This window comes from Crocuta crocuta, unplaced genomic scaffold (assembly GCF_008692635.1).
Source record: "Crocuta crocuta isolate KB4526 unplaced genomic scaffold, BGI_CrCroc_1.0 scaffold586, whole genome shotgun sequence".
NCBI lineage: Eukaryota > Metazoa > Chordata > Mammalia > Carnivora > Hyaenidae > Crocuta > Crocuta crocuta.
Genome location: NW_027532407.1, coordinates 4,127,535 through 4,139,795, shown reverse-complemented (window position 1 = coordinate 4,139,795; position 12,261 = coordinate 4,127,535). Strand labels below are relative to the sequence as shown.

The following is a 12,261-nucleotide window of genomic DNA, read 5'->3' as shown; positions in this document are numbered from 1 at the left end:
ACATGCAAAATAATGAAACTGAACCACTTTCTTAGGCTATACACAAAAATAAACTAAAAATGGACTAGCATCCTAAGTGTGAGACCTGAAACTATAAAAATCCTTGAGGAGAGCACAGGAAGTAATGCCTCTGATATTGGCCATAGCATAATTTTTCTAGCTATGTCTCCTGAGGCAGAGGAAATAAAAGCAAAAAGAAACTATTGGGACTACATCAAAATAAAGTTTCTGCACAAAACTGAAAGAAAAGCAACCTACTAAATGGGAGAAAATATTTTCAAATGACATATCTGATAAGGGTTAGTATTCAAAATATATAAAGAACTCATATAACTCAATAACCCCCAAACAAATAATCCAATTAAAAAATGGGCAAAAGACATGAACAGACATTTCTCCAAAGAAGACATCTGGATGGCCAACAGATACATGAAAAGACTCTCACCATCACTCATTATCAAGGAAATGTCAATAAAAACCACAATGAGATATAACTTCACACCTGTCAGAAAGGCAAAAATAAAAAACACAGGAAACAAGTGTTAGTGAGGATGTAGAACAAAGGAGCCCTCTTGCACTGTTGGTGGGAATATCAACTGGTGCAACCACTGTGGAAAACAATAGGGAGTTTTTTCAAAAAATAAAGCTGGAACTATTTTATGTCCCCATAATTATACTAGTAGATATTTATCCCCTAAATGCAAAAACACTAACTCAAAAGGATACATGCATCCTATGTTTCTTGCAGTATTTGCAATAGCCAAATTATGGAAGCAGCCTAAGTATTCAACAATTGATCAATGGATAAAGGTTATGTGAGATACACACACCCATGCACTCATGTACATACCACATACATACATACATACACATATATACACACCACATACATACACACAGTGGAATACTATTTAGCCATAAAAATAATAAAATCTTTCCATTTGCAACAACATGGATAGACCTAGAGGGTGTAGGACTAAAAAAGAGAGAGAGGCAAACCAAGAAACAGACTATTAACTATAGAGAACAAACTAATGGTTACCAGAGAAGAGTAGGCAGAAGGGGGAAATAGAGGATGGAGGATAAAGAGTACACTCATCCGGGTGCCTGGGTGGTTCAGTTGGTTAAGCGTCTGACTTCAGCTCTCACGGTTTGTGATTTCAAGGCCCGTATCAGTCTCTCTGCTCTCAGTACAGAGCCTGTGGGATCCTCTGTCTCCCTCTCTTTCTGCCCCTACCCTTCCCAAAAAAATAATCATTAAATAAAAGAGTACACTCATCATAATATATGTATATACATATAATATAACCTCCAAAAATGTTCCAATATTGAAAACAATTTCTTAGATGGGATGTAAGACATTATCTAAGAAGGGGACCCGCCTGAAAGAGACAAAGAGAGAATCAGGACTGTGATGGAAAAGGAAGAATAGTATAGTTATGCAGGAAAGAATATTACAAAGGCAAGAATATTGTCTAGAAAATAAAGAAATGATAAACAATAACAAGAAGAAACAGGTTCTGTTTGAAATTCTTGGTCCTGGCCCCAGAGGAAGAGTTGCCACTTTGTGTGGTTCTGATATGTTGACGCTCAGCGTTGGTTGTTCTGGCTGAGTGTCTGAGATAAGATTAATCAGTATCTTTGGACTCATCAAGCTGCTAGAACTGCTGCCTACTCCTAACTCCAAAGTGAGCGAATGATGCCAAGAGAAGAACCTGGAAAAAAGCATTGTGTTCTGTATGTGATAATTGGTGGATTTGAGGAGATAGTATTTTCAGATCTTTTAGTTAAAAGTTGGATTTTTGGAAAGTGAAAGAGAGCTTAGGTAATTGATGGGTGGATTTATAGATGGCATGGACTATGGCTTGCTTTTATACAGACTCATGTATTTACTGATTGTTCATCAACATTTATGAACTATCTACCTTATGATAGTTGCAAAAAAAATACAAAAACAAATAAGACATACTTCTTTTAAGAAATGGATTTTAGCCTAAAGCAGAGCAGAGAAGTAAATCTGATAATAGAGTAATAAAGGATATAATAGTGCTATTCCCAGACTGCTTTGAGGACATGGAGATTCATTAATTCTGACTGGGGGTTTATAGAAATTTTCCAGAGATGTGTCTTAAGCTGAGCTAGCTAGATACAATGTGGGAAAGGACATTCCAGGGTGATGACATAACATGTTTACAGACAGAAGTCCTCTGTTCCTGGAACCTCAAGTATTTTGCCATAGCTGGAGTCATTAGAGGGTTTGGAAAAGGAGATGGGAAATGGGAGGGGGCGAATCTCAGAGGGTGTTGGTGACTAAGCTAAGAACTTGCACTTCAGCCTGAAACCTATACAGAGTCATTAAATAATTTTAGGCAGGGGGATAATATAATCATATTTGCTTCTAAGAAAGGCCACTCTGGGGTTACGTAGGCAGCTCAGTTGGTTAAGCATCTGACTCTTGATTTTGGCTTAGGTCATAATTTCATGATTTTGTGAGTTCTAGCCTTACTTTGGGCCTAGTGCTGTCAGTGCAGAGACTGCTTGGGATTCTTTCTCTCCCTCTCTCTGCCCATCCCCAAGTCACTCACGTTCTCTCTCAAAATAAATAAATAAACTTTTTTTTTCTAAAAAAAAAAAAAAAGAAAGGTCACACTGGGATTTGTGAAGACTGATTTGCGCTCATCCCCATCAGAACCAAGACTCAAGGAAAGGAAACTTCTAGCAAGACTGAAAATAAATAACAGTTCTGGCCAGAGGCTTTCTGATCAAGAATGCTATAAAATAAAATTTGAGGAAGACAAAGAAAAACATTGTGGTAGAAAAGTGAATATAATGGAATGTAACAAATGTGTTATGGGAAGAAGAATAATTGCAGGGGAATTCCTCAAATAAAAAGTAAGTAAAGGTCCACTCATTTTCTCAGTCAGCAAACTATGTGTTATTTCTGATTATTCTTTGCCTCATTTCTTCATTTTTACATTACTGAAAGCACCTATCAGCTTCTCTGCCGAAAAAATATCCAGAATGTCAATTTCTACCTATTTTCACTGTTTTTCCTCAAATCCAAAACACATTCAACTCTCATTTGGACCTACATAAGAGCTTCCAGTCTTGCCATTGTTATGGACTGAATTGTACCCTTGTAAAATTTTTATGATGAAGACCTAACCCCCAGTGTGACTGTATTTGAAGATAGGGTCTCTAGGGAGGTAAGTAAGGTTAAATGAGATCATAAATATGGGCCCGTAATCTAATAGGACTGGTGACCCTATAAGAAGCAGAAGACACACAGAAGAAAGGCCACGTAAAGATAGAGTGAGTAGGTGGCCATCTGCAAGCCAGGAAGAGAAGCCTCACTAGAAACCCACCCTGATGGTAAATTGATCTTGAACTTCCAGCTTCCAGAACTAGAAGAAAAATAAATTTCTGTTGTTTAAGCCTCCCAGTCTGTTGTATTTTGTTATGGTAGCCTGAGTCAACTAATACACCCACCTATACTCCATTCTCCACAAAGAGATCTTTTTTAAGTGTAAATGAGATTCCATCACTCCCCTAATTAAAATCCTCCATGCCTCTTGTCCTATTTAGATGTTTAGCTGATGGGACCCTACGTGCTCCATTTTCCATCTCTGCCTCCTGCCTCTAGTCATCCAGACTGATTTTTAATTCCGTATTTCAAGCAGGCCAAATTCCTCCTTGACTTAATTAAGCCTTTTAATCTGATTTTTAAAAATGTTTATTATTGAGAGACAGAGAGAGACAGAACATGAGTATGAGAGTGGCAGAGAGAGGGGGAGACACACAATCTGAAACAGGCTCCAGGCTCTGAGCTGTCAGCACAGAGCCCAATGTGGGGCTCGAACTCACAAACCATGAGATCATGACCTGAGCTGAAGTTGGACGCTTAACCAACTGAGCCATCCAGACATCCCATAATCTGCTCTTCTCTGTGTCTGGAAGCCTCATCCTACAGCCTTCCCCAGTGGTTGGGCTATCTTTGGTTATTCAGGACACCAGTCAGAGGTCACCCCTTAGAGAGCCTTTCTGGTCACCCAGTCTGATCCCTTCTCCTTCCCTGCCATTCTCTAGATCACAATCCTACATACTTCAAAGAAGTTGGCATGATCTGAAATTTTCTGATTTGTTTTCTTGTTTGTAATCTTTCTTCTCCAGTAGACAGAAAGCTCCATAAGAGCAGAGACTTTCCTTATTTGCTTCTCTAAATTGTCTGCAGCTGGAATAGTGACTGATCCATAGCAAGTAATAATAAAAAAAATGAATAAATGAACAGTTTTCATGGTCTGGATCTATCCTTGTCCAATGGCCGGGGCCTTTCTACTTCTTTCCGCAGATGCAGTCCTGCCTTGGTCTCTAGGACCTACTCTGGTATGGGGCAGGAGGGATAGGTGGCCATTCTGATTCACCCAACTTACCACCAGCCACAGTTCTGAAAATGATAACTTTGCCCTATATTTGAGAACTTGTTTCATTTGTTCTGCTCTTCTGGTAACTGGCTAGTTTCCTTTCTTGGGCCTTTGTCAAATGTTAGGTGAATCTTTCAGGGGCTTAATATACCATTTTAGGAAATGAGAGTTATGAGCCACTGCAAGTTGAGGTACTTAAAAAAATTGTTTTTGTCAATAATTTCTGAAAAATTTTAAATAAAATTGTGTAATTTGAAAAACATTGTATTATTTGTTTCACAGATTGGTGATCTTGGAGACATTGGGTTTATGGTTAGAAATAACGCCAGAATGGGGGCGCCTGGGTGGCTTAGTCGGTTAAGCGTCCGACTTTCGCTTGGGTCATGATCTCGCGGTTCGTGGGTTCGAGCCCTGTGTCGGGCTCTGTGCTGACTGCCAGCTCAGAGCCTGGAGCCTGTTTCAGTCTGTGACTCCTTCTCTCTCTGACCCTCCCCTGCTCACGCTGTCTCTCTCTCTCCTAGAAATAAATGAAACATTTAAAAAAAAAAAGAAAAGAAATAATGCCAGAATGTTTGAATTACATGAAACTCTAAGAGATTTTTTTAGTGCATATTAATAAAGAATGTGTGAAGTACTTTTGAATTGTAGTGAATAGTCAGAGGAATAAAAAAAATTAACCTACATCTTGCCTACCTCTCAAAAAGATGAAATTCCCTTGTTGCTGACCCTCTCATACCCCAGCTGTAGGAAGTATGATCACACAGGCTATATTTTGCAGTACTTATCAGACAAATAGGAAAGAGTGTCTCAAGGTTAAAAGGAAGCAAGAACTAAAGGAAAACATAAAAAGAAATGTATTCTTTTTTTTTTTTTTTAGATTTTTTAGTTTATATTCCAAGTGTCCAAGCCTAGGGTGTTTGCATTAGGATTTTGGGATACAAGTCTTAATGTAGGGGAAAAATAATTGAAAACCCCTCAAATTTTCTCCCAACTCAGAAAAGATCTCCACACAGTCAATAGAAACAGAAAAACAGTTTTGCTATTAAAAAAGTATTAAACCAGAACGTGATGTTCATCATATCAATTGCTAAGAAATTGCAAAGACAGAAATTTCACCCTCTTATATAGTCAATCAGATTTTAAAGCCAAGAATATTCCCTATATGTTCTCAAGATAAACAATAAACTAGTCCTCAAGTTAGAGGACCGGACAGCACATTTGTCACACATAGTTCATTCTAAATTTACCTGATAATTGGGTTGACCATCTGTGTTAGCTAACTGGCATCATACAAAAGGAAAACAAACTTCTCATATCCTTATGGGAGGAGGTAGTTTTCCACCTTGGAGTGTGGCACTGCCTAGTTAGGCTCCTATCCACTCTCTTCCTCACCCCCCAAAATCATAGAGACTAGGAGATTCAAAACAATGATTCCCAGGTCCTTGAGAAAGACATTCCTGGGTTGTAAACTGGGCAAGATATTTTAAAAAAAAAAAAAAAAAAAAAAATTTTGAGTAAAGGAGATTTAAGAAATACGACACAGCATCTAAAACTTGGGCATTTTATTTTATTTNTGTGTCTCAAAAGGGCAGAGAGAATTTACAATTACATGTTTATTTAAAAATATACTATGACAAAAGGTATGAGGTTGTGTCTCTTCTCTTATTTTTAACAGGGAGGATTAAGCCTTTTATTTTCAATTTTTCTATGTCCTAACAAGTTGAATTCAGAGTTCTGAGTCCTATAATCAGCAACACACAGGACTGAGAAGCATAGGAATTTGTTGAACACCAACTTCTGCAATTAAACTAGAAAAAATAAACAAAACAACAAACCTTTTTTTCTTTCTTTCCCATCATATGCTATTCAGAGATTACACCATTTTTCACCTACTGCCGAGTTTCTGTTATATTACCAATTGTTCTAGTTAAGAGAGAAAAAATAAATCATCCCCTCATTTTGAAGACATGTAGCAACCTTGCAACAATTTGTCACTGTTTCCTAAAACATGCAGTCTTTTCATAAGAGGCAGAAAATGCTTTCTCTGGGAATCAGAAAGGGTCTTTTCACAATACTCGAGTCTCTAGAGAAAAGAGGGTGGACTGGACCACCTGGGCTGTGATTTTTTTCTAGAATGGCAGTCCCATACCACTGAAGTGCACTTAATGGTTTTCACTAAGGAATGGATGAAAACATCCTGTTTGCCTGGTTTGTGTTCTCTGAGAATCTAGACTTGAAAATTCTTCAGAAATTCACTACTTATTCCTCGACCGATAAATCTATCCCTGACCTAAGATAACTTCGCCCCATCTTAGTGAAACTGTTTGGGGCTGAGCCAGTCTCCAGAGATTCTGGGTGGTTAGAAAGAATGGAAGGATTCCAGAATAGGGTGGCAAGAGGTAAATTTTTGAGTCAAATAAATATTCATTCAGACATTCCCCTAAAGAAACAGACTTAAATCATTTCATTTGGCTCTGGGACTGAGCTCATGTGAGGATTTCGAGATTAGTGATGAAGTAAACCTAAATACTTAGAACTCATCCTGTTAAGACCTGTTTCTGTGGGGTTGTTCCATTTATAATACTGGCTTCTTATGGTTCATTTGACCCTGTTACTATTTCCTAAGGTTGCAGACCAGGCTGCTCAACTTGTGTGAGATTAAAGTTCTAGAAGTAAAAGCACCTGGAATTGGATATAATCTTTCCACTTTCCATTGCCCACCCCCCACGAAAAATACATAAATAAATAAAAGTAAAATTATCTTATAACTTTGGAGGCACCTTAATTTAGCCCAATTGAGTTTTCTCTAAAAGCCCAAAGATATCTTTTAAAATAATGTTTCTAATCTTCCAGCTTTCTACTCTGAGCCTATAAAATATAAATGTCACCTCTTAGAGGTTAAATAGCAGTTTATATGTTAGGCTACGTGCCAAGTGATAGCCTTAAAATTCTGTCTAGCATATTGAAAAAAGAAGGAGCCCTAAATTTTTATAGTTATTTGACTTTATCTTGGGAAAATTTATAGGACTTTAGCATAACAAATGTATTTAATCATGTGATGGAAACAATTAGTAGATAAATGGGCTAATTTTATTATCTAGATTTTAATAAAGCACTTGCTACTTTGCCTTATGAAGCCAACTTGGAAAATTAAGTCACATTAGCTCAGATGGGAATATTGTCACAAGGGCTCAATTTTGGCTGAAATCCCATAAAGAAAGAATAATGATGGTCATCAGTGCATTAAAATTGCAGGAAGATGCTCAGAGCAGTGCCTTAGGAAATTGGCACGAGACTAGTTTAAGATAATGTGTCCATTAATGATACAAAAGTTAGAGTAGAAGAGTGGTAGGGAGACAGTATCTCAAGGAGTTTGATGAAATATAACTCCTCGTAAGTGAATTCTTTTTCGTTTTTATTTTAGGCATACTCTGACATCTTGAAATAAGGCATAATCAGAAGTGGCCCAGAAAAGTCTTGGTCATTTTAGACACCCCTAAGTCCTTCTTAAGGAAGTAATTTCATATAGAGGTTAAAAATAAGTTGCATTTACTTTCAAGGTTTGTTTCCTCCAGAACATGGAAACCAGTTTCTGTTAACTATTTTGCACCACCATGTGTTAAATTGCACAGCAGGATGAAAATAACTCTTCCAAAATGCGAGAAGGAGTTGCTGCACTACATTTTGAAGTATTGGCAAAGCACCTAAATTCATGTTCAAGATCTCCTTTCTGAGAAGATTGTTAAGGACTAGATTGAACTACTCTGAATATTTGGAATTTTGTTTTGTTTTGCTTTTAAGCAGTTGTGTTGGTGTTGGTATGGAGAATCCTAGGAATGGAGGGGAACTAGATGGCATTGAAGGATTATAAATAGACAGGGAGGTGCCTCCATGTTCATGAAATGACCTAGAGGATGTAGTGAATTCATGTTGCCTTTTCATAGGTCATTTTGGGCCTTAAAAAAGTACTCAATATTTTTGCCTGTGTGGCCTAGTTGGTTAAGTGTCTGACTTTGGCTCAGGGCATGATCTCACAGTTAGTGAGTTCAAGCCCTGCATCAGGCTCTCTGCTGTCAATCCAGAGCCCACTTTGGATGCTCTCCCTCCCTCTCTGCCCCTCGCACTCTCTATCTAAAAAATAAACAAACATTTAAAAAATTACTCACTGGAAAATAGCAGCTCAAGAGCTCAGTTTTGTCCTCTTTTCTGTGCCATTAAAATAGAGCCCAAACAATAAAGTACTCCTACTTAGTGGTTGCCTTACTTGGAGCTACTCTGTTTGTTTTTGCATAGCTATCTATATTCTGAAATTGTTTTCTTCCTGTTGTTTAAAAAATGTTTATTTTTGATTATAGGAGCTCTCCTTCAGCATTATGCTGGGTTCTGGGGCACAGGTGAGGGCTGTATCTGTGGGTGATGGGATGATATGTTGGGGAGGATGCATCTACCGGCTCATCATTAGAAGAACCTGACTCTGAGCCTAGGATGGGGACCCTTACCACCCAAGAACTGATAGAGTTTTAGGCGAGCCTGATTTATATTGGCTGGGGGTTTGTATGTTGCTGGTTTTAAATAAATGGACCAAAGGATGACATTAAATGTATCAAGAGTATGAGTCTTATTGTATGCTAAATAGTGACTTCTCCAGATGTTCATGCCCTACTCCCTGGAAACTGTGAACATGCTAACTTATAAGGCAGAAGAGACTTTGTAAATGTGCGATGAAAGTTCTTGAGATGGAGGGATTATTCTGACTAATGTGTGGACTCTAAATATAACTACAGGTATCATGCACAGAGGGAGCTGTGACAAGCAGGGGGAAAGGCAATGCGATACTTTGAGCACAGACCAGAGTCATGCTATTTGATGATGGAGGAAGGGACTACAGGCCAAGGATGAGGGGGAGCCACTAAAAGTTGAAAAGGCAAGGAGACAGAGTCTTCCTTAGAACCTTCAGAAGAAAGCAGCCCTATTGACACCTTGACTTATGCCCAGACTTATACATTCAGAACTGTGAGAGAATTTTAAGTGACCAAGTTCATGGTTATATATTATTGCACCAATAGAACATACATGTAGGTGTAATGGACAAGACATGTCCCACCCATGCTTTCAAGACACAAGTGTGAGGATTGGTATTGTTACCCGAAGTGCTATGGATGTAATTGGAAACAAAGAGTTTCAAGGGCAAAATTCTGGACAAGAAAATAATATGCATATGAATATAATTAAAGCTTTTAAGATCCAATATTAAGACTTAAAATGCACATTCTCTATTTTGAGACTTTTTTTGTTTTCCCTATATTTTTGTACACCTGAAACTTATACATTTTATGTCAACTATACTTCAATAATAAAAAAATACACTTTAAATGCACAAAGGAAAAACTAGAATAAAAAGGAATTCACAAAGAAAGTACCTGGATTTGACTAAAGCCTTTTCCACCTAGACAAACACTATATTGGAAATAATGGCAAAGAACATGGGCTCTTGGGACAAGACCCTTAAAAATTCAATATATAAAAGATTTTCAAAATACCTTTTAACCAGATTGGTAGCTTCCTTTACTACCTGGTTGCCTGACCTCAGGCTAGTTCTCCTGGGAACAGACAATTGTTGTGTGAAATCTACTACAGAACTAAGTCACTTAGATCCTAGTTAAGCTCCATGTCAAGTAGGTGACATGTCCTTGGGGCTGACAGCAGGATTTCAATTTTGCTTTGTTTCCTAGCCGACTTCACATGATCCAGTTAAAGAGGACATCAGGAAAAGAGGAGGTAAGTTTCCCCAGCCTTTACTGGCTCAGGACCACTTCTGGCTACATGTTTTTTAAGTTGAAATGGGTAGGTTGTTTTCCTGCTGTTAACAGGCTGAAGTATGTCAAAACTTGAAACTGCCCACTTTTTTGGAAGAAGAGATCACACGAGCATAAGAGGATCTGTAAATAAAGTGCTGGCAATAGATTTCCTCCTGGTGAAACAGGTCTACTGAATTTCTCAGGAGATCCTTTCAATTCCTAGAGAAAAGTATATTCAGGCTCTTGATTATTGTACCGTTTGACCCAGGGATTTTTTTTCACTCTGAGTGTTTACTTTCCAGAGAAAACAACAAACTATTAATTAGAACTGCTTCAGAGCAGTGAAATAATAGGCCTATACAACCGGTATCAAGTGCTTAGTCTCTGCTGATTACAGTCCTTTTTAATGGATGCATCTTGTAAAAATATAGTATTTTTGCTAAGGACCCCAACTAGAGAAAGAATAAAATACAGAAAACAACAGTATCTCACTTTAGCATAGAAAATAGATTGTCCCCCACCATTTTAGCTTTAATATAATGATTCTCCCTGGAGGGGATTCAGAGTTGAAGTCCTATTCTCTCCACTGGTTTATAGGTTTCTTTGTTCTAGGCTGTGAATAAAACATTCTCTTCTCTCTCTAAGAGTTTACAGTTTGTAAAAGGAGAAATGTCATGCAACCAAGTAGGTAGGACACACTCAAAGCTTTACTTAAGAGTAATGATGAGACTTGAAAGTAAAATTTGTACCAAGTAGTTTCATCACTGACACATCAGTGTCAGTCAGTCAGTAGTTACATGGCAGTCTTTTCTTAAAGATGGTCATTTTAGAGGCATATGTGTAGCTCAGTCAGTTGAACATCTGACTCTTGATTTTGGCTCAGGTCATGATCCGAGGGTCATGGGATGGAGCCCCCAACTTTGGCTCTGTGCTGGGAGTGGAGCCTGCTTAAGATTCTCTCTCTCCCTCTGCCCTTCTCTGTTCATGCTCTCTAATATAAAATTAAAATTTTTTAAAAATGATGGTCATTTTAGAAAAGAACTCTCCAACACTATGCACAGACATTCCTGTGTTTATTTACATCATGGTGCATGCACACAGATCTAATCTGAGATCCCTTTATTGGCACTCATTCAGCACATATTTCTCAAACCCCTACTGTGTGTTAGATCCTGTGCTGTGTCAGAGCAGACCCAATGTCTGTTTTATGGAGCTAATATTCTACTGGAGGAAACAGAGAATAACCAAATATCCATGATGATGAATGATATAAATGAGAGGAACTTTGTTGTCCCTGAGAATATGACAGGAGACTTATAGTTGAGGAGACAGTCAGGGAAGACTTCTCTGAGGAAGTGATGATTGAATTGAGAGCATTAGCAGGACTTGACCAGGCAAAGAAGAAAGGGTGGGGCTGGGGAGAGAATCCTAGGTAGAAGGAATGAGTGTGCCAAGATGTTTGTTGAGAAGGAACATGGGACATTCAAACAACTGAAAGATATTTTGATGCTGTGTAGAGAGTGGATTGCAGAGAGGCAAAGGTAGGTGTAAGAAACCATTCAGAGATGTTCTGTAAGTCTAAAATACATACTAGAATTTAAAGATAGTGTGGAAAAAAAATAAAATAATTCCTAAGTGTCTTAATACTGATTATTGTTCTAATGATATTATAGATATATCTTACTTTTTAAATATATATTCAAGCTAATTCCATCTATTTCTTTTTAAGTTTTTTATTGGGGCCACTAGAAAATTTAAAATAACACTGTGGCTTGCATTGTATTTCTTTGGGCAGTGAGTGCTGCCTTTGAGTGTGAGCCAGGTTTGCCTTAGGCAGTACAAATGAAGATAATGGTACAGCCACTTTGGAGGATAGTTTGGAGGTTTCTTTTTCTTTTTCTTTTTCTTTTTTTTACAAATAGTTTATTGTCAAGTTGGTTTCCATATAACACCCAGTCCTCATCCCCACAAGTGCCCCCCCCATGCCCCCCCTCATCCATCAGTCCTCAGGTTTCTTAAAAAATTAAGCACACCCTTGCTAT

General features: G+C 38.0%; 1 long non-coding RNA gene across 2 annotated transcripts in view; it reads left to right on the top strand.

Annotated features, from left to right (window-relative positions):
* LOC144243654 (uncharacterized) overlaps nucleotides 1-10,199 on the top strand; it is a 63,544-nt gene extending 53,345 nt beyond the window's left edge. Inside the window, exon 3 of one of the 2 annotated variants that reach the window (XR_013338728.1) lies at nucleotides 10,154-10,199. This is a non-coding gene — a long non-coding RNA (uncharacterized LOC144243654). Of the gene's footprint in view, nucleotides 1-2,639; nucleotides 3,358-10,153 lie in introns of those variants that run through there. The other variant, XR_013338727.1, reaches the window with a different exon arrangement.
* Nucleotides 10,200-12,261: the final 2,062 nt, after the last annotated feature.